We start from the raw sequence: 22,047 nt of genomic DNA, 5'->3' as shown, positions 1-22,047 counted from the left end.
CAGAAGTGGTTTGAGTATTGGACTAACATTCTGGGAGACCAGAATTTGAATCTCCTCTCAACCATGGAAACCCTCTGGGTGACCTTCGGCAAGTCACACTCAGAAGGAGAAACTGACAACCCCCTTGTCAACAGATCATGTCAAGAGAAGAGTCCCCATAGTTCAGAAATGACTTGAAGGTACACAGCAACAAGACAGAAAACTCCATCGTTTTACGTCCTGAACTTTAAGAGGCTGAGATAACACTAGCGTTGTTAGGGTTTTTAAAAATCAGAATGCAGTCTAGCACTTCATGTTGTGGGGCTATTACCTACAGAAGGTGTCATATGTTGAACCTGTTCTCACTTTGTACTGTGTCATGGCTCCTCCAGGCTCTGTCATCACATCAGTCAGCACATTCATATCCTGACCTCTGGCAGCAATTATTTTTCACCCTCAAGGAAGAACAAACTTAGTTGAAAAATGAAGTTTTCCTCCCATTCCATTGTCTCTTGTCAGTATCTGGATATCCAAAGTGAAATCTAAGTGACATCTTCAATTATATTAGCTAAAACAACTACACTTTAATCTACTAGAGCAAGATTAAAATTTTACTCTTTACATACAAAGTTTTGAACAACTTGGGGCCAGGGATCATTTTATCTCTGATTGCAATGCTGATTCAACAGAACTGATATTCACCTTATTTTGAATGCTAATAATAGAGTGTTTGGCATGGTAACTCCCAGTGTCTTAAGGCAATCCCAGTTCATAAGGATACAGAATGGGAGACGCCTGGCTCTATAAAAGTACGAGTGAAAAAGATGTTGGAGTCCTCGTGGACAACAAGTTAAACATGAGCCAACAATGTCATATGGCAGCAAAAAAAGCCAATAGGATTTTGGCCTGCATAAATAGAAGTATAGTCTCTAGATCCAGGAAAGTCATGCTACCCCTCTATTCTGCTTTGGTCAGACCACACCTAGAATACAGTGTCCAATTCTGAGCACCACAATTGAAGGGAGATGTCGATAAGATGGAATGTGTCTCAAGGAGGGTGACTAAAAGGATCTAGGATCTAGAGAACAAGCCCTATGAGGAGTGGCTTAAAGAGCTGGGCATGTTTAGCCTGCAGAAGAGAAGGCCAAGAGGAGACATGATGGCCATGTATAAATATGTGAGAGGAAATCATAGGGAGGAGCAAACTTGTTTTCTGCTGCCCTGGAGACTAGGTCGTGAAACAATGGCTTCAAACTACAGGACAGGAGATTCCACCTGAACATTAGGAAGAACTTCCTAATTGTGAGAGCTGTTCATCAGTAGAACTCTCTGCCCCGGAGTGTGGTGGAGGCTCCTTCTTTGGAGGCTTATAAACAGAGGCCTTCTGTCGGGGGGTTGGACTGAATGGCCTACAAGGTCTCTTCCTACTCTATGATTCCATGATTCTATGACACCTGAAAGGTGCCTACATCCCTGACTTTTATACATCTCCTTAATAACGGTCTCTTGACATAGGCTTTCCCTGGCTACCAATTTTTGTTTTTGCTCTTGCAGATTATCCAGTTGTTGTTATTTGTACCCCACAGTTTGTCAAGATTGAGACATCAAAGTAACTTTGTTGCTGATCAGAAGTGTCTCTTGTGTTTTTATGTCCCCATGCCTTGGCAATTGTTACATATTTATATACAATTAAAAACTAGATTTAATAGGAGGTTTCTTGTGGCAAATATTGGAGTGTTAGAATTTGCATTTGTCTGTCTGTCTATCTATTGGTCTTATATTTTGTCTTTCTCTCATAATGGGATTCATGTAGATTAGAATCTTCCATTAAGATGTTTTTATGAAGTAAATGGAAACTTTCAATTAAAGTGAATTTGCTTTTCTTGCAACACAATCTTATACTATAATTATCCAATGGTAACTTCTGTTGGTTTGTGGGGGGATTTCTGCTAGTCATAGGGTGGATTTTTTAACATACAGTTTTGTGAACTGAGGGGCAAACATACAATAGTCTTCATGCCAGAAAGTAAAGTCACATATCAGAATAGCTCCCAACCATGTTTGCATACCACTCTTTTCATGTGATTGTTTTTGGCAATGCACTACAAAGAATTTTCAGGCAGGTCAGCACAAATAAAAACTTGATTGTAAATATTTTGTCACTGTGAGCTTAAACTATTGTGCAGTTTTTATCCCACAATACTCAGTGATGTATTTTGAAACAGTTTATGACAGGGAATTTTCCTGGACGTATTTTGTTTACTTTTATGCAGTGCTTAGATTGTGATGTATTAATTATATTATATACTGTATTGTGTGTGCATAGATCTTCAGGTTGCCATGATGACCTCTATGATAGTGCTGCTAAAAATGAACATCAGTGGCAACATAAAACTGAAGCGTCTGCAGCATTGCATTTACTGTTGCCATTCAACTGTTCCTCAAATATTTACTGTAACTCATACTGCAATTCAAGTGTGGTGCTGCCTTCACAAATATCTGCAGAGCTATAAAAACACCAAATCATGTCAATAAGTTTATGGTAAGTATCAGTCAAAGAAGAGAGGGTAAATAATCTAATCTAGTTGAATTGCTGTATTTTTCTTCTGTATTCTGAGTCCTCATGCAAACAAAACTTTGTCCAGTCCCCTAACCATAGGCAGTTGGGGAAATGCAATTGGTTCATGTACTCCATCCTTCTCTTGTCTTATAGACAAAATCCACTTAATATATTTACACAGCTGTCTTTTGGCCTTATATCTGCACTACAGGTTTTTGATTTTGCTAACATTTAACAGAATTGACATAACTGAAAGTTTCACACCATCATTAAAAGTGTCTTTGCAGACCAGTGATATATTAGTAAATGTGAAGTGTAGACCTTCATTATGATAGTCCATACTCCCCAAGAGGATGTCAAAAATACATCCAACTAGATCGATCTCTCCCTCCCCTGTTTAAATTCATCTCCAGCAGGAGTAGCTGTTTCATAAAGATTAAATTTTTGCCTCCTTGGAGAACAACAAGAATAGCTCGTAATAGTATATTGTTACTGGGAAAATTAGTTTCCCCTCAAACTCCATCAAGAACTGAAAATTAAATCCGAGAGATTAGGCCAATGGCAGATCATGGCTAACCAAATTTTCAGGGCCTTTTACCCTGGATCCACAGACACTAGTGATCTGACTAGGAGTACTCTATAGAATTAATACAATGGCACTACTGTAACTGATGGCTCATTGCCACGGAATCCTGAGAGTTGTAGTTTGACAAGGTCTTTAACCTTTTCTGCCAAAGAGTGCCAGAGTCTCAGCAAATGACAAATCCTCTGATCCCATAACATTGAGCAATGCAGTTAAAGTGCTGACAAACTGCATTAATTATTCACCCTATGACATGCAGCCATTGCTAATAAAAAGAAGAAGGAATTTAGATGCTTGTTTACTGTAAACTTCCATCTCGTTTGCCTTGACCCATGGCAACCACTGCTAATAAAAGGAAGACAGAATTAAGTGCCAGATGAAGCCTTTTGTTGTTAACTGAAATCAAGTTGACCTCAATCTTGCAGACTCAGGGCCATGGCTTCCTTGATTGAGTCCCCCTAGAATGCCGTCTTCCTCTTTTCTTACTACCTTCTACCTTACCAAGCATTGTTTTATTTTCTAGAAAGTCATGTCTTCTTCTGATATGAGCAAAATACGACAATATTGGGTGTTATTGTTTATATGTGATTTATATTAATTGTATTGTTTTTTGTTTATCACTTTTCTGTTTTATTGATGTGTTGTCAGGCTTGGCCTCATGCAAGCCGCTCTGAGTCTCTTGGGGAGATGGTGGCGGAGTATAAATAAAGTTTTATTGTTATTATCTCCGTTTTGTCATATTTGATTCTAGAAATTTGATTCATTTGCTCTAGAACTCATTTATTTGTCTTTTTAGCAGTCCACGATATCTATCAAACTCTTCTCTAGCACCACATATTAAATACATTGATTTTCTTCCTATCAGCTTTCTTCACTGTCAGACTTTCACAACATTGTCTAGAAATTAAAATACAATGGCATGGGCAACATTAATGTTGGTATTCAATGATACATCTGCACACTTGAGGATCTTGTCTAATTTTTTTCAAAAAAAATCATGTCCTCTTCTGATTTTTTTATTGTAGTCCCCATGTCAATTAATGAGTAAGCAAAGGTATAGGAAATCTCAATGTCTTCATTACCTACTTCAAAGTTCTATAAATCAACTGTGATTACTATTTTTATTTTATTAATGTTCAGCTGTAAAGCTGCCTTTGAAATTAACTTGTGTATTGTAGATTGAAACTAGTACAGTTTCTACTTCCTTGCCCTTCTTTGTGTAAGTTCAGATAAAGCATTATTTCTGTGAGAGTAGTCATTCCAAAAGTACAGATCAGCAAGCAGCTACAAGATGGTGACATGGGCATTGTCTTGAATATCTCCAATGGAAGTAAAAAAAAAGCCCTCTTCCCTCCCTCTCTTCATCTATATCAGAGCAGACTGTCCAAAGACCCTTTCAAACTTCCAGTGCTGTAATTCCACTTTAACTGCCATGGCTGCATCCCATGGAAACCTGTAATTTGTTAAGGCAGAAAATGAGTTGTCTGGTTCTAAATGCCTCTCCGTAGTCTGCAAATTCTCAGATTCCACAGGATGGGGCCACAGCTGTTAAAATGGTATTAAAGTGCAGTGATCAGGTGATTGGAAAGTTGATAAGGGGAAAAATCAATTCATTTAAATTGTGACGCTAAATAAGAGTTTTATGGACTGCTTATTTATTTTGTATCAAAAGCATTGCATAAATTGATATAAAACTCATAAAAATAGAAGGAGTGGAAGCAACTAAATATCTTTTGACCAAAAACGGGCAACAGCAATGGCATTGTCTGTAGCCTCCAACAATTCTTCCTCTGTACATGAGGCAGGACATAGTGGGCAAGCATACAGATGCGGAGTTTTCTGTTCTGCTCCACAGTCACACGACGTGTGGGATTCTTTTAGGTAGTGCCATTTTGCCAGGTTGTCTTTTGATCTGCCCACTCCACTTCTGAGTCTGTTCAGGGACTTCCAAGTTGCCCATTCTTGGTTTGCCCCTGGAGGAAGACCCTCGTGGGGGGCCATCCAGTTGGGATTTCCTGGTTTAGCTGCCCAGAGGGATACCCTTGCTGTTGTTGGGGGGATGCCAAGAGGAGTGGTAGTTCTCATAAAGCTTTTCCTTGATTGGAGTCTACTCGGAGGAGGCTGGTAGTCATGTAGTGGATGGCTTTCACAGTGTTCAACCTTATTTCTCTCACATTTAGCAGCAGCATCAGGGGGCAATGCCAGCTAGCTTGTGGACTGCTAAAAAGACAAATGAGTCCTAGAGCAAATGAGGCTGAACTTCTAGAATCAAAGATGACTAAAGGAACCTATAGTGCACCCATAGTTCAAGTACACTGAGGCCCTGTTGAGCAACATGGGGCAGGCCAGTTGCCAGAAAAAAGAATGGGCAGGGGGGTTTGAAAAATTTGAGGGGAAGGTTGAAACAAGCCCAGGGGGTGCAGGAAAAAGGGTGAGCGAGTAGGGGGCAAGTGGGTGGGTGGGTGAGAGGAGGGGTAAGTGTGTGAGAGGGCAAGCAGTGGGCGGGGAAAAAAATGGTGGGGGATTGAACCTGTAACACATACACACCCTTGACTACAGGCTTGCTCTTAGGTAAGCATGTATGAGACAGCATCCAAGATAGATAAAACTGTACACCCTGAAGCCAATGTAATGCTGCAAAAGATTCTGTTACAGTGTCAGCTCTCCCGAACATGAAGCCAGGAGCTTCCTGTCCAAGTTTGGCTAATATTTCAATTTGTGAGATATTTGGTGTTAAAACAATGGGAAAAGAAACACTAGCACTTATTGCAGAATCTTTAACCATAACTACCACAATGGTGTGTCTAAATACAGTACATAAAACTCTTGCTACAAAATCTAGTAAAATTAAGGCGGAGGAAAGGGGTGAAAGCCAGGGAAAGCATCCTTAAGAGTAGAGACCTGACGTAGCCCGGCAAGGTCCATCTCTGGAGATGGCCATCCATTCCACAATGTTTCCCGTCTTCTATCAAAAACTAGAGCTGATGTGATCTATCCAATGCAGATTGCTAAATCAGCACCCCAAATAACCAAACCGAATCTAAAGTTGACCAAAAACCGATTTTGGTACCAATGTTGGAGAGTGGTCCCTGGTCACGTGGTTCCTAGTCAATAAAAGGTTGGGAACCATTGATTTAGAGTTATCCTAGTTGAGGCTAACATGCAAATCCACTGAGTGGGTCACATACCCTCAACCCCAGAAAACCCTGTAGTAAGTTTATCTTATGGTCATTTAAAACCAGAAACAATTTGAACAGTAACAAATAGGTAAAGCTGGTATGGTGTAGTGGTTTGAATATCCAGCCATGAAGGGAAAACTTCTTGAAGGCATACAACATCAAAGATACTTAGGATTATACTGTATAAGCCACAATGACAAGAATGATGTAATTTTAAAAGGTTAGTGTGGCATATCTATGTTCATTTATTCCTGCTATGTGCATTGAGATTGATTTTGACTTATGAGAATTCCATCATAGGGCTTTTTGGGAAGATGCATTTATTCTAGAACTAGCATGGTGTAGTGGTTTGAGTATTGGACTATGACTCTGGAGACCAGGGCTTGATCCCTCATTTGACCATGGAAATTCACTGAGAAACCTTAGGCAAGTCACAAATTGTCAGCCCCAGAAAACCCCATGATAGGCTAATCATGCCACAGATTCTCAGCCTCAGAGGGACACAAAGGCAAGCCTCCTCTGAACAAATCTTTCCGGGAAAGAACACCATAAGTCAGAAACAACTCAAAGGAGCACAATATCAACAAAGGGAGATCGGTCCATGGTTTGTTTAAGACCATTACAAATGCCTGGCATCCAGAGCAAGAAAGGGAGCCATGAATGACTTCCAACTATTTTCATGACCAGATGACCCTTTGAAGTGGAAATCAATCAAGTTCTGTAATGCGTAGAAACCTAGAGTGGTTCCTATCAACATTCCCATTGTAAAATAACCAAAAGATTGTGGATCTTTCTCACAATATTGTTCGCAGTACTCAAATTAGCGATGGATTAGTAATAAGTACCCTTTCATTCATAAGTCTCTAGAAATGTGAAAAAGAGAGCACGTATATGCTCTTCCTTTCTTTCTGCCCCACTTTGCTAAAAATGTTGATTTTGCAGAGTGGATTTTACTTTCCTACAGTAGTAAATGTATCTTCTCACTGTTTAGCTTTTGAGAAGGAGAAGATTATTTGAGAGGTGACAAATTGTGAAAGCAGACATATTGACTCATCAGACTAGAGAATGAATCCACTTTAAATCTGGTTTTTGCCTCCTCCAGAATTTTGGAGTTTGTAGTTTAGGGAGGAGCCTTTAACAGCCTCACTAAACTACAAACCCCTGAATTCTGCAGGAGCCAGAAACCCGATTTAAAGTGAAACTAAGAAACTTGAAACATATTACATTCCTCACTCAATAATAAGATTCAATGCAGCCAACAGTATATTTGAAAACAATACAGATTAAAACCACACAAAAGTAAAAAAATATAAATAAAAGTTAAAAATGTAAAAAATGATAAAATAGAAAGCATCAAACATCCTAAAATTAATTAAAAAACAACATTCAGTCCTTAAAAAGATCACCCAAAGAAAAAAATAATTTAAACGACAACCTTTATATGTCTATCTTGAGGAGTGCTGTTTTGTATAATGCAGTACTATTAGAAGCAAATACATCGCTGCATATTTATCCATTACATTTTGAAAATCATGGGAAGGCACTAGAAAACATCTATACGTGGACAGACTTCGGTATTAAGGACCAAAAAAGACATGAGACTAATGCATGAATGCAATTGTTATTTAGACTTCCCTTTGCCTGATGTGTGTGTGTGTGTGTTTATTATTATTATTATTATTATTATTATAAGATTAAACAATCATTAATTTCCTTCAGGCTATGGGACTTAGCTTAATTTCTTAATAATAGAATATCACCCCTTTTTAAAAAAATCAGATCGTATGAAATAATAATTCATACGATAATAACAACAACAACTTTATTTATATCCTGCCACCATCTCCCATAAAAAACATTAGTGTGCCCATTTATAGATCTTAAATAATATATTTACACATTAGTCTGCCTCCATTATGTTACCCATTTATTGTAAGTGTTCTAAACAAGGACCATAATACAATAACACTATCCTAAAAGACAACTTAAATCATGTTAGATACAGAAATAGTGTATAGATCATAAATGCCATGCTTGAGTAAAAGTACTTCATGCTCTTTGATTTGATTTTATAGTTCTTTGCTGTACTGCTATAGGCAAAGGGAATTAATTTCATTCCAAAGCTTTGTACAAGTTTAGGCCACTTTTACAACTTTTTAAAAATCAGAAGTCCACATTAACATTATTTAACATGCTAGTACTTTATTCTTAACCAGCAATTAAATTATTATTATTATTATTATTATTATTACCCGCTTTTCCATCTTGCTCAAGATCGGAAATGTCTTACAACATTCAAAACAATACAATTGAAAACTCACAACATATAAATATTAAAGTACTTATGATATTAAAATAATTCAAACCTCAAGTTAAATGAATAGTTCAGCTAAAACAATACCTCCTAGCCCAGTGGTGGCGAAAATATGACACACATTCCAGAAGGGGCACACAGCGCCCTCTCTCCTGGCATGTGCTCCCTCGCCTCCCCCCCCCCCCCACTTGCTATCCCATCCTACACCCATTTGCTTGCCTGTCCCCCACTCATCCTACCACTTGCTCACATTCCCCAGAGTGCTACCCCCTATTTGGGCACTTGATCTCTAAAAGGTTCACCATCACTGTCTTAGCCAGGGGCGGCTCAACCCATTACGCAAAGTAAGCATTTGCAGTATAGTTGATTTTGCCCAGGGGCACTCTTGGGGGAAAATAGACTTTGACATATGCGAGTTGTAGTTACTGGGATGTATAGTTCACCTACAATCAAAGAGCATTCTGAACTCCACCAATGATGGAATTGAACCAAACATGGCACACACAACTCCCATGACGAACAGAAAATATATATCAGTGATTGGTTGGGGGGGGGGGGGGCAAAATTCCTTTTTGCTTACCGTTGAAAATTACCTAGGGCCACCTCTGGTCTTAGCCCATTATTTTTGTTTTAAAATACTGCCTGAATAGAAAGATTTTATCCTGCCATCAGAAGGACAGCAGAAAAGAAGCTGTTCTGGCTTCCCTGGACAAGGAGCTCCAAAGTCAAATGGCAGCCACTGAGAAAGAAGGCCCTCTCTCGAGCTTACAATTTTGAGGGGAATGAGAGAAGGGCCTTTCCTGAGGATCTCACAACCTGGGCAGGTTCGTACAAAGAGATGTTTTCTGCCAAAAAGCCCGGACCTGAGTCATATAGGGCCCAGAAACAAACTGACAGCCAGTGGAGCAGTTTCAATAGTGCCATGATGTCACCTCTGATATAGCTAATGATAAATTTAAAAAAATACATACTGTACTTATTGATTGAGTTTATATAGTTCTTAAAGAAGCTATAAGGCTAATACAATGGGCTTTGGGGAATCTTGATGTTCAATATGACGAGAGAGGGATTTATACACTTGCACTGTACACAAAGTGAATAATAATTCTCCAAAGAGCTATTTTATTGTTTTTGAATTCCTTATTCTCTGCATATGAGTAAAATTCTCTTTTCCTATAATGGGGAAAACCCAGCCCAAGACTATTTCTACATTTTTCTTCTAGCCTTTGAAACATTAGATAAACCACAGTCTAATAATTTCAGTGTTCAAGGGAGCTTCTAACTCCACACAGGATTGGTTATCTACAGAAACATCCCAGTCTCATTTTTGCACAGCAGCATGGCAGCTCAGAGAGCCTCAGTCTGCCGTTTTTTGAGGAGAAGGGAAGAAAAGAGCAAAATAGCACTAGTGACATAGAAAGAGAAGGGAGAAATGAAAAATGAAATATGCATTGGTGTGTTTCTATTGCCGTATCATTTTGTTTGCCTTTCTTCGCAATTTCTTTACAGTGTAAAATGGGTCAACACTCCTTTCCAGTCCTCTATTTTGAACACATTATCTAATTGGCCGTGTCTGCTCTAGTCTTTTGGTTGATTTCACTTCCATTTCCCATTGGCAGCCTGTCCACTGGGCACAAACTGCTACTGATTGTTTAACAGGTACCTTTCTGTCATAAAGGTTGAGGAAAGAGCATTACGTTGCTATTTGTTGACCTGTTTTATTAACATCTAATCTCTTGAGTATTCTTTAAACCATGTTAAATATGCACGTTGGAGACATTTGCTTTCCAAAGAAAAACAGCACCTCAATAGAATTACTGTTGACCCTCCATATTTGCAGGTCTCACTTGCGCAGATTCGATTATTTGTGGATTTTGTTAATAGGTTTATTCTAGGAATGTCTAGCATAACTCTATAATCAACTTCCAGAGTTGCAGTGCAGGATCTGGAGATTCATAGGGAAAACACAACATTTTAAATCCATGGTTTTTCCACTTTTGGAAGAGGATCCTAGATCCCTGAAGTCAGCAGATGTGGAGGGGTAGCTGTGCTCTGTTCTCATGACTGCTGCCACCACAATTTTCAAGCTGAAAAATCAACCTTCTATTATTTCTTTTCCTACCACCTAAAGGTGTCATTTCTAGAAAGTAACATATTTGGGTCAAACAACCCTCCAGGGCTGATTTTCAGTAAATCGAACTATGAGACTGAGTAGAAATTGGAGCCGCCAGCTGTTTTGCGAAAATGGCAGTCATTCTATATGACTGTTGGTTGTATGCTTGGTTATATGATTCTATGCCTGTGGGTATGCAGGAGAAATGTAAGCACTTTGGACTACAGATATATTAAAAGTGTATATTTATATAGCTTTATACATAACTTCCTGATGCATCACTATATTCTAATACAGTATCGGCTTTCTTCAAAAGTATCAGCACAAGTTGCCTGCCTTTTCTCACTAATGGATTGAGCTTTATTTTAGTCATTCACACTCACTAGATGGTCTTTTTTTGGTTCTCCTTTTGGAGGCTTTCTTGATAATTACTTACATTTTGCAGAATAAAATCCCTGACTATTTTTTTAAACTCCAAAATGTTTGTAAACGGCAAGGAAAGGAACAACAATTACACACACACAGCAGAATAGGAACATATACATTTAGTATTCAGAAACAATGTCAAAAGCAAACAATGTTATTTAAGACATGTGAAGGAGATAGAAGAGATGTTCAATGTGTTGTCAAAGGCTTTCATGGCCAGAATCACTGTGTTGCTGTGAATTATTCGGGCTGTATGGCTATGTTCCAGAAGCATTAGCTCCTGAAGTTTCACTGATATCTATGGCAGGCATCCTCAGAGGTTATGAAGTCACAACCTCTGCAGATGGCTGCCATAAATGTGGGTGAAACATTAGGAGAGGATGCTTTTGGAACAAGGCCATACAGCCTGGAAAACTCACAGCAACTCATGGAATAGATGGGTGACCATTGGCTGAGATGCAGAACAAGCAAATAACACTTAAGCTGAAAAGAATAATTCCCATAACTCTCTTCTGAATGTGCCTCTGGAAACTTCTTGAAATGTTAGGAGTGGGTTTTTCAGTGTGCTCAGGGGCTGCAATGAAGGGGATACGGAAGTAGGACTGCACTGTCACAAAGGGATACAAACTGCTGTGTTGAGAGTGTAGGCAACCCTGGTGCTGCGGGTCACATTTGCATGTGGGTTTTTTTTTCCACTAGAAAATAAGACAGGAGAACTTTACTGCATTATTAGAACAGGAGTTCTTCTGTGAATTCCAAGTATAATGTGTTTTTCTTTATGGAACTAAAAACTGTGAACTTTCTAGATTTCTGAATGTATAACATTTCATGCTGCATTTAAAGATGTCATGCTTGAGTGGCGCCACTATTTTTTTCTTTTTGTTCTGAAACTCATATGGGTGCTCAGTCCCCCCACCTGCAGCTTTACATGGAAATGCAAACGACAAATATAAAGGTTTTTAAGTTCCCTGTGCAAAGGATCTGGCTTAATTTCATTATTCACTGGGCTTTGCCTTGACAAACCAGGCTGAGAACAAACAGGAAAGCAAAACAACTGCCTCACAAACAATTTCTGCATGTTTTGAGTCCACATTTGTTCTTCACCTTGGGTAGGAGTCAGTAAAACAACTCGAGAAACTGGTCCTTCTGCTTAGTTGTGCTGATTGGAGGCAATGCATTTGTTAACCATTCAATATTGGGTGTTACTTGAATTCCTTGCACATCTAGCTGCATTTGATCTTTCAAGAGTCTTCACTTATATGCATGTCCGTTCCTCCAAAGCATAGCATCTTGAGAAAAAGATTGTGTTGCCACTGTTGAATACAGAGTGGAAATAGAATTTTATCTATACGCAAATAGACAAAACACAACATTTCTTTTGACAGCAATTTTGGAGGTGGCAGTTGTCAAAGGCTGGCAAACAATACAGTTACCAAGGGAAAATTCTTTCAAAATCGTTTCCTTGCCCTTCAGAATGAAAAACAATAATTGTCATTGTTGGTTGCCTGCTGGTCAAAACAATTTCTAAAGTTATTAACATTCCAGCTTGCCACAGTGACCTAATTGCAATTAGCTGAAATGGTATGGCAGAAATGTTATTACTCAGTGCAGAAGACATCTAGTAAAGTGCTTGAAAATGCTTTTTCTTAACGGTATCATAAAAAACGGAATCTCTACAGCTTCACTTTCAGGTGGCGTGTGCAGGTGTTAGCTAACAACATTTTATTCCTCATTCCTTTTACTTCTCTGGGAAAGTGTGTTAGAGATGAGAAAAGTCATATTCCAGGACATTGCATTGGATATAAAGTCAACCAGTGGTAGTTTGACCAGGGATGCAATGATTTTGATGTGAAATGTAGCTATACTCCCCTGGTTCCCTCCTTCGCACCCATCCATCAGATCACAGTTCACCATCAAGTAGCCTATCTACTTCATCTTTTGTGTTTAGGCAATGGCAAATCAAGTGCTCATTGAAGCCCACAGCAAGATGGGAGTGGAATACCGCATGAATGCACATGTGTCCTAGTAACAGTTATTTGCCAGAGATATTCACCCAAAATGAAGCAAGAGGATTTTCATTCTAACACAGTTTGATCGTTCTCAGGCTGTGTCATGTATGCAACCAGACACACATAATATGACCTGATACCCAATAACCCAATCTCCTCAAGGAAAAGATCTGCAGCAAATGTAGAAAAAAATCACATTATTTGTTAGGGAACTGCTAAATTCCTTGTGTCAATCCTGGTGGTAGTGCCCAGAGTCCGCAAAAGCTTATTTCAAATAAACCTGTTAGTTGTTTAAAATGCCAGAAGACTGCATTTTGTCACATTTTTGTTAAAAGATCCACTGCTCAACATTTGCATTAAGAACTCACAAGAAGTATCTGACCTTGTGGTCATTCATCAGTAAAGGCTGGAACAAGAGTGAACAGCATTAAATATGGACCTACTGGTTGTTGTTATTATCAGTTTGTTTATTTATATACAGCTTTTTTTTCTCTAAAAGGAAAAAAAATCTCCATTATGATCATCCAGGATTTTGAGCCCCTGGTATGATTCCCTGCCCTAAATTATGTTCCTGAAATAAAACTAGATAGAGTTCAGTATACACTGAACTCTATCTAGTTCTGGAACATAAAGCATGTATCCGGAGCCTTAATTCCTTAATGCTAAGTGGTTTTGTCCCCAGCTTCAGTCTGGTAAATCTTGGATATACTGAAAAGCAGGGCATCATCCAGTCTCCCTGATCTCCTAGTATAGCATTTCATCTCTTGCCACTGCTGTTTGTGTCAGTTTTCCAAACGTCCTGAAAATGTCACGGATGCCTTCCTCCCTCATGTCTCGTGGAGACAAGTTGCAGAAAGGCATGGGAATTCTTTCAGTCTTCTTACCCTCTTTTATCCCGATACTGCTTGTCAGTGTGGCCAGTGAATTATGTGCTTTGGAGTACTTTTCCTGACCTGCAATATGCATTCTAGCCGGGCTTCTATGATTGTAATTTTGAGTAACTTTCAGGTATTGAGAAATTTGACTCTGCTGCCTTTTCAACTTCCTTTTTAAACAGTCTCAACAATTTTTAGAAATTTCCTCTTTTGAAGTCAAATGTAACTGTATTGGACTTCTTTGACAATGTTCTATTTACATGTAAATTAAGTATGATATCTTGTATCTCTTTGGAGCTCCCAGCAGGATTCAGGATTACCTTCAGATTTATTGTTGCTAAGCACAGCTGTTTCAGGTTTCGAGAAAGCTGATACTCACACTTTTTGCTGCTTTTCTCTTGTCTTTTTAGTTTCCTCTATGAATCTGTTTCTTGACTTGAGAGTTACTGCCACATTTTACTGTAATATAATAATAATAATAATAATAATAATAATAAATATTATTATTATTAATAAGGCTCTGTCATAAACCAGTAGAGGTGGTCCCAGTGGTCATTGGTGCACTGGGTGCCATGCCAAAAGATCTCAGCCAGCATTTGGAAACAATAAACATCGACAAAATCACGATCTGTCAACTGCAGAAGGTCACCTTACTTGGATCTGCACGCATCATTCGAAAATACATCACACAGTCCTAGACGCTTGGGAAGTATTCGACTTGTGATTTTGTGATATGAAATCCAGCATATAGATCCCGTTTGCTGTGACATACTGTGCTTTTGTGTCAATAATAATAATAATAATAATAATAATAATAATAGCTATATTTATATACCGCCCTTTCACCCCCAAGGGGACTCAGGGCGGTTTCCAACATATAAGGCAAAACATTAAACTGCCAAAAAGGAAAACTATATAGACAAATAAAATTAAAGTAATAATAAAATATAAAATCCTACTAAAACACATGCAAATTTAAAAAACAATTTCATTATAGTGCCATAAGACAGGTTCAAAATACCAATGGCCAGAATTACAAAGTGGGCATAAGCAAGTATAAAAGGGCAGGGCAAGGGATAGTGCAACAGTATATTATAGGGTCAGAAAAGTGGTTAAAGTGATGACATCCAGGTTTTCAGGTCCCTACGAAAGGAGGACAGTGTGAGGGCTTGCCTAATCTCCCTGGGGAGGGAGTTCCAAAGTCAGAGGGTCACCACCGAGAAGGCCCTTTCCCTCGTCCCCACCAACCATGCTTGTGACAGTGGCAGAAGTGAGAGGAGAGAAGTAAACAATAAGTAATTTCCACATTTTTTTCCTTCCATGATGATATCTTTAAAAACTGTGCCATTATTAAAGATTTTTCACAATTTGGGATTTATTCTGTACAAAATTCACCTATGGAGGGGTTTGTTTTTTTTTTTTGGTCTCTTTGCATCTTGTGCATTGAAGTGCTTTTTCTAACAATTTTGCACCTAGAGATATTTCATGATGTACAATAATCCTGAAATTTGGAAAAATATGGAACACGTTTTCCCCCAAGCATTTTGGATAAAGGGTACTCAACCTGTACAGGCATTTTAGTTCATTATAATTCAGGGGGTTTTTTTGAGTGTGGAGAAGAGCAAACCACAGACCACCTATTGCAATGCAGTTTGAGCCCTGCCACATGCACAATGGAGGACCTTCTTATAGCAGCACCAGAGGAACTCCAAGTGGCCAGCTATTGGTCAAAGGACATTTACTATAATGCTAAGTTTTTAAACTTTGTGGGGGTTTTTTAAAAAAAATACATTACAACTGTACCCTTGGTTCACTCCTGACGTGATAAATAAATAAATAGGGGGTGTGGGGGTTGCTGTTTACATTGTATTTGTACTGTGATGGTTTGTTCCACATTGCCTTGAAATCTAAAAAAAGTAAAATAAAATTGAAGGGCAATATTCTTAAAAGTTGTTTTTAAAAATGTTTGTCATTTTCTAGCTTATCAGTACACTTAAAGAATAACATAAGCATTTTTATCTACAGAGAAAGGAACATTTCTCCTTCTAGTAAAGCATTATGTTATCGGCTGTTCTGTTTCCTGGAGTATTCTGAGAGCTGCTATCGAGACTTCTGGTCCTGCTCTGAAATGTGTTCGGAGGGGGAGGAGGTGCCTCCTCCAAGTCTGTTAGGCTTGCTTTGAAACAAACCAACAAAGAAATGCCAAAATACTAAAAAAAAAAAAAAAAAAAAAAAGGGGGGGGGGGAGATGTGAAAATTGAATTATGTTCTTTTTCTAAACAATCCATTATGTTTTGAAATGTATTATTTATTTGCTATATCATCTCCCACTTCTCAGTCAAAAAGGGGCTCAGAGTGGTGTACTGTACCTTTTTAAAAAGAAAATCAATCCTTGGCTTACAAAGATAGAAAACAGGAAAATGGCTGGTAGGGAGTGAAGGTTTCCTAATACCTTAAAGGCACCAAATCCCTAAGCAACATCAAAGGCCTACTATGTTGCACTTCTGAAGCACATTAGAAATAACTTGTTGCATTATAAGGTGTTACTGATATGCCCGAGCCCCTGGTGGCACAATAGATTAAACCTTGAGCCGGCAGGACTGTTGACCAAAAGGTAGGCAGTTCAAATCCAGGGAGCAAGGTGAGCTCCCATCTATCAGCTCCAGCTTCTCATGCAGAAGCTTCCCACAGGCTGGTAAAACATCCGGGTATCCCCTGGGTAACATTTGGTGTGAGAACAATTCACTTCTGGTATGAGAGCCAGTTCTCTCACACCCAGAAGCAAATTGCTGTTTCTCAAGTCACCCCGACACTGGGGGAAAAAAACTGATATGCCTTCCTGATGTAATTTAGAAAGATTTGGTAAGGCATAGGGCAATATTTTTGACTCATATATAATAGCAAGATAATGTTTGTGTGCCCCCTTGGCATCTATAACTCATTGAAACACTCCTGTAGACACCTCTAAATTTGATAGTGCTTTTGGCTGTACTCATTAGAAGCAAATAGAGGGAGCCATTCATAACTGTTTGGGAAAAGGTGATCTATGCCACAGAATTCAACAGGTGGCCTTCCACTTTTCAGTGTGAAACATACTTTCACACTGAAAAGTTGAAACTACAAATGGGAGCTTCCTAGAAATCAGGCCCGTAGCCAGGATTTTGTTTCGGGGGGAGCTGAGTTTGATGGGGGGGGGCTGAGTCTGAGTGAAAGAAGGTCTACCCTAGCAAACCTTTTGTATCGTTACCCCAATACCCCCATGCATATGAGATATATTGAGCATGGTGATCAGATCATGATATGAATAAACATAACAGTCTAAATAATGTACCAGTAAGGCCTTCTCACGGACCACCATGAGAATTTCAGGGGGAGGAGCTGAAGCCCCCCAAGCTCCCCCCCCCCCCCCCCCCCCGGCTACATGCATGCTAGAAATGAAAAGGTTTCTTCATCATTGACCAGGAACCATTTTAGAGGATGAGAAAAAAGTAGAGAGCTCTCTAAACCACCAATCCCATTGCTAAGATTTATGGAACTAAAAAAGGGTAAAAAAAACTATCTTGTAATATTTCTGAGGTAAGAAAGAGGAAAAGGGAGAAGTGAGGGTCTCATAAATTTTGTTGTATTGGAAACAGACATGGACAACAATGGATTCACATCAGTTTATTTAATAATAATTACAACGTCTTTAATGGTGTTTTAGAGGGAGAGATTAAACCTAATATGCTTGACAATTATTGTGAAATGTTGAGTTGTGCTTTTGCGAAGTGGCATTTTGGATTGCTTTCAAAGATGTCAGTCATTGCAAACAGTTAATATATGAACAAATTTCACAAGGTTATTAAAATTATTTTTACAGGGAAAATGTTAAGCTGTTTTCTATAGATATTACAGTTTGTACTCCACTGTGGAAATTGTAAAGCTAAGAAGCAGCATGTGTTTTACATAATATGTCCTACATGGTTCCCAGCTAGCTTTGATTTGGGCTTTGGGAATATGCAGACTGTGAAAGTCCTTCTGCCTCATGCTTTAATTACGCTTCTGTTTCCAGACCACAGTTTTGTCTTCTGCATGTGTTTTAAAAATGCAGGCTGTTAACTATCCCTAGGATTTTTTAAAAATATTCTGGTTTTTTTCCCTGATCTCTTTCCATTGCTTTTTAGAGTAGAGATTTTCTTCCAAAACACATTGCTTTTGATCTTGGTGTAGATGGAAGTTAGTGTTTTTAAATATCTGCCAAGTTGGCTAATACTTTGGAAACAGGATCAAGAAAGTACAACTTTATTTATGCTCTGTGGATATATTTTTGGAGAACATAAAGGAGAATGTTTAATCCACACCTGTAGCAAGATAATGTTTATTTAAGGTGACATTTTAAAAATGGTCTCTGGGTCCCTGCCCATCCCAGTTCACCTGTATTTTTGGTATCAAAGTGAATTCATAGGTGGGCTTAAAGAAATGCATCACAGAGTTACACAATATCCTCTTTATCACTTAGTGGTGAAGAATATTTTCTTCCATCAAGCTATTCATATAATCTATCATTGGAGGCACTTATCTTATTCTATAGCACTGCATAGCCAGTCTCATCATCCTGGGTTATACATTTATTTCATGCATAAATAGCTATATGTGTTACATACATTTTACGTGACACGGGGAAAAAAACATTTGTGAAAGACTGCTTAGTCATATGCCCTTGTTTCTGGTTTTTTTGTAGTATGTTGAAAACTTGAAATGTGCTTTCTGATACTAGTAAAAATGATAATGAAAAGCATTCTTCTGGATTGTTTTAAACCATATCTGGACACTGTATGCATTCCTTTATCACAATTTTTTCAACTGCGTATCATTAGGGCACACTGACATTGTAAAAATGTTGTAGTTTGACACCACTTGAACTTCTGTAGCTCAATGCTATGTAAACCTGGGAGTTGTAGTTTTACAAGGTCTTCAGCCTCCTCTCCCCAAGAGTCCTGGTGCTTAACCAAACTATAATTCCCTGGATTCCATAGCAATGAGCCATGGCAGTTCAAGTGGTATCAAACTGCATTCATTCTACAGTGTAGACGTACCCTTAAATCCTGAAAAACACACACACTACATTTTCTTGCAAGCCGGAATAAATGAAAATGACTAGGTTCCCCATCAAGTGGTTCCTAAATCAAGTTGCAAATGGAAGCCATACATGTACCTTTGACAAGTAGTAGAAAAACCATCTCATGTAGAACAATATGAATTGTCAGATGAATCATGAAATCACATTGGATAGGTTTTGCATAGATTTGCAGTCAGGAGACGGGAAGACATGTCTCGCATTATACGATGCTCTGGTAAAGCAATACAGAAAAATGATAAACCTTGGAAACTTGGGGAAAGGGTCAGAGAAAGTCATAAGGGTAAGACAGGAAATTTAGAAAGACTACCAAAAGTCATGGTGGGAAAAATGAAGAAATAATAAATTTAGAACCACAGGTTTATTATGGGTTGTAGGGGGCAAAGAACTGAATGAATGATTGGGATACATTGTTTGCCCTTTCCCCAAGACATAGTAGCAACCTCCTTACAAATTAAATTTATCTGACTATTTTATTGTATATAAAAATCCTCAGCTCTACAACACATGAAGAAGTAGAGAAATTAGAACAAATAGGGGATAGAAAGTGCATTGAAGAATATACATAATGAAAGTGTACTGTTTTTCAGCAATAACATGCTTTTAAAAGATACTGATGTGCAAAACATATATTTTAATAGGTAAGAGTGAACTGTAGAGGACTACAGTTTCTGCCTTATTAATTCATGATTCACCCTAGACTTTATAAGAGGAAAATCACTGACTCTTTTGCTATCATCATGAATGCCCCAATCAACTTGCACTTCTGTTAAAATGCATATTCTTGTAATAAGCAAAGGGGCATATGGTGCTGTAAATTTACAATGGAATAAATGTATATGTATTTGAAATGACATGTTTCTTTCCAATGTTTCACTATCAGTGTTTTTGGTTGCGTTAAAGGTCATGAAATTCAATGGAACGTCTCAACAATATGCAAGCACATTGCAGTTCATGGCAAAATGCACAACACTTAATGTGGCTTAAGGTCAAGACAACACTTGGCAAGGAATGATGTAGTGATTGGGCCTGAGACTATGATCATGACAGAATCAGAAACTTTGTAGATGTTTAAAGGCAAATAAAAGGCTCTCTCTCTCTCTCTCTCTCTCTCTATATATATATATATATATTACTGATTCATTGGGAAGAGTGCCACCTGCTGACAGTGGCTCACAACAATTTATCTTTTCCCCCTGCAGGTTTCCAACAAGGATATTGAAATATGTAGAATCAAATGTCCCCATAAGATTGCCTTACTTAATAGAGTTGTGCTTGATGAGAAGCTATGTTTGTGTAACTGCTAAAGCAGCTACACAAATGAAGGTTGCAGATATTTACGTTGTAGGTGTAGGAAAATCTAAATGAAAGTTGTTTCAGTGTGTGATAAAGGTTGCGCTTCTGCATTAATTATTGTGTAATATTAACAAAACCACAGTAAGAGTGCATAACATAACCACAACCAATGACAGATCTTCACTTCTTCATAATCTCCTTATCAGTTATCTCAATGTATGTAATGGAGAAAGTAAGGATGGGCAGAAGTGTATGAAGAAAAGATAATTCAGATCAGTAAGTCATGCCATGTGCTGGAGGGGGTGAAAAAAAGGAGGAAAAGAAAATAGGTCAAGGATCAAAAATCCTGACATGGCATGTTTTGATGAAGAGGCCTTCTTATTTTATGTTAATATGTGTCTGTTTTAAAAACAGTGTGAAAGCTGCTAAGTTATTGAAGGAAATACTGGGTCCAGATGTGTCCCTGCAAAATAATACATATTAGGAAATTATTTAACTTTTATAGACTGTGCTTATTTATGTGAAAGGGTTCCTATGAAGATGAATGAGTCAATCAAACTAAAGTATTGTCTCAAATTCCCAGCACTTAACATTGGCTGAAATACTGTAGTTTGTATTCCTGTGAGCAGAGTGCCATGACACTTGGTTAAATTTCCATTTAACATTTAATTTCTATTTGTAATCATTTTAAAAACCAGTTTTAAAACTAGCCCCCTCTATCTTTCTTGTCATATTAAACCATAATCATGACAGATATTTAAGGGAAGTTCAGATTCATTTCTTTCTAGATCTGAAGTATGTTTAAATTGCTGTAGCTAGCAATGTCTAAATTACTTTAGATAACCAAAAAGCTTTTTTATTTAAATTAGAAGCATTTTACCACATCCTTTTCATATTCTTAAGTCTGCTTATTTCCTTGTAATTTTGTATTGCATCCATTGCATGTTGTGTTTTATCTAAAATGGCTTGAATTCTCTTTTGGAAAAAATGGCATATAATTATTTTAAAGATTTCACAACATCATTGGTATATAACATATTTGTCAGATGGGAAACTAAGCTGCTTTCTTAATGCTCAGGGGCCACATTTGAGTTAATTTTCTGCTCATGGGGTGTGATGTAGTATAAAAGTGATAGTCTCAAGAGTCTTATCTAGATGGACAATGTGTCAGAATAGAAGGAAGTGCTTAGAAAAAGTACTATGCACTGTGTGGGTGCGTATTTCCTACCTCAAGATATCGTCAGAGTCATTGACTTAGATATCTTTCAAGAAGTTGGAAAATTGATGACAAGGCTGGCTAATAGTCATGATAACAATATGTTCCATGCATTTTTATAAATAGTGTGTTTCTAAATATCAGTTGCTGTGAGATGTGGGCAGGAGACTTACAGTGACCCAAAGGTGACCTTATTATGGAGATTTCCTGGAAAGATTTGTTCAGGGGAGTTTGCCTTTGCCTTCCCAGACCATAAAACCTAGGATTAGCTAGGTTTTATGGTCTGATCCAGCAAAATTATTTCACATTTTTAAAAGATTCAGTAGCAGAATAATGTTGAACATGATGATACAACCGGATTGTAACTGCATTCCTGAAATG

General features: G+C 38.1%; 1 protein-coding gene across 3 annotated transcripts in view; it reads left to right on the top strand.

Annotated features, from left to right (window-relative positions):
* The window catches only part of PRKCD (protein kinase C delta), a 67,057-nt gene that overhangs the window by 9,468 nt on the left and 35,542 nt on the right, over positions 1-22,047 (top strand). The window contains exon 1 of one of the 3 annotated variants that reach the window (XM_067463596.1): positions 2,501-2,521. The exons of the other annotated variants lie outside the window; for them this stretch is intronic. The gene's annotated coding sequence lies outside the window, so the exon portion shown is untranslated. Of the gene's footprint in view, positions 1-2,500; positions 2,522-22,047 lie in introns of those variants that run through there. 3 annotated transcript variants of the gene reach the window in all.

This window comes from Anolis sagrei, chromosome 2 (genome assembly GCF_037176765.1).
Source record: "Anolis sagrei isolate rAnoSag1 chromosome 2, rAnoSag1.mat, whole genome shotgun sequence".
Classification (NCBI taxonomy): Eukaryota; Metazoa; Chordata; class Lepidosauria; order Squamata; family Dactyloidae; genus Anolis; species Anolis sagrei.
The sequence above is the reverse complement of the archived record's forward strand: the minus strand, read 5'-3'. Positions and strand labels throughout refer to the sequence as shown.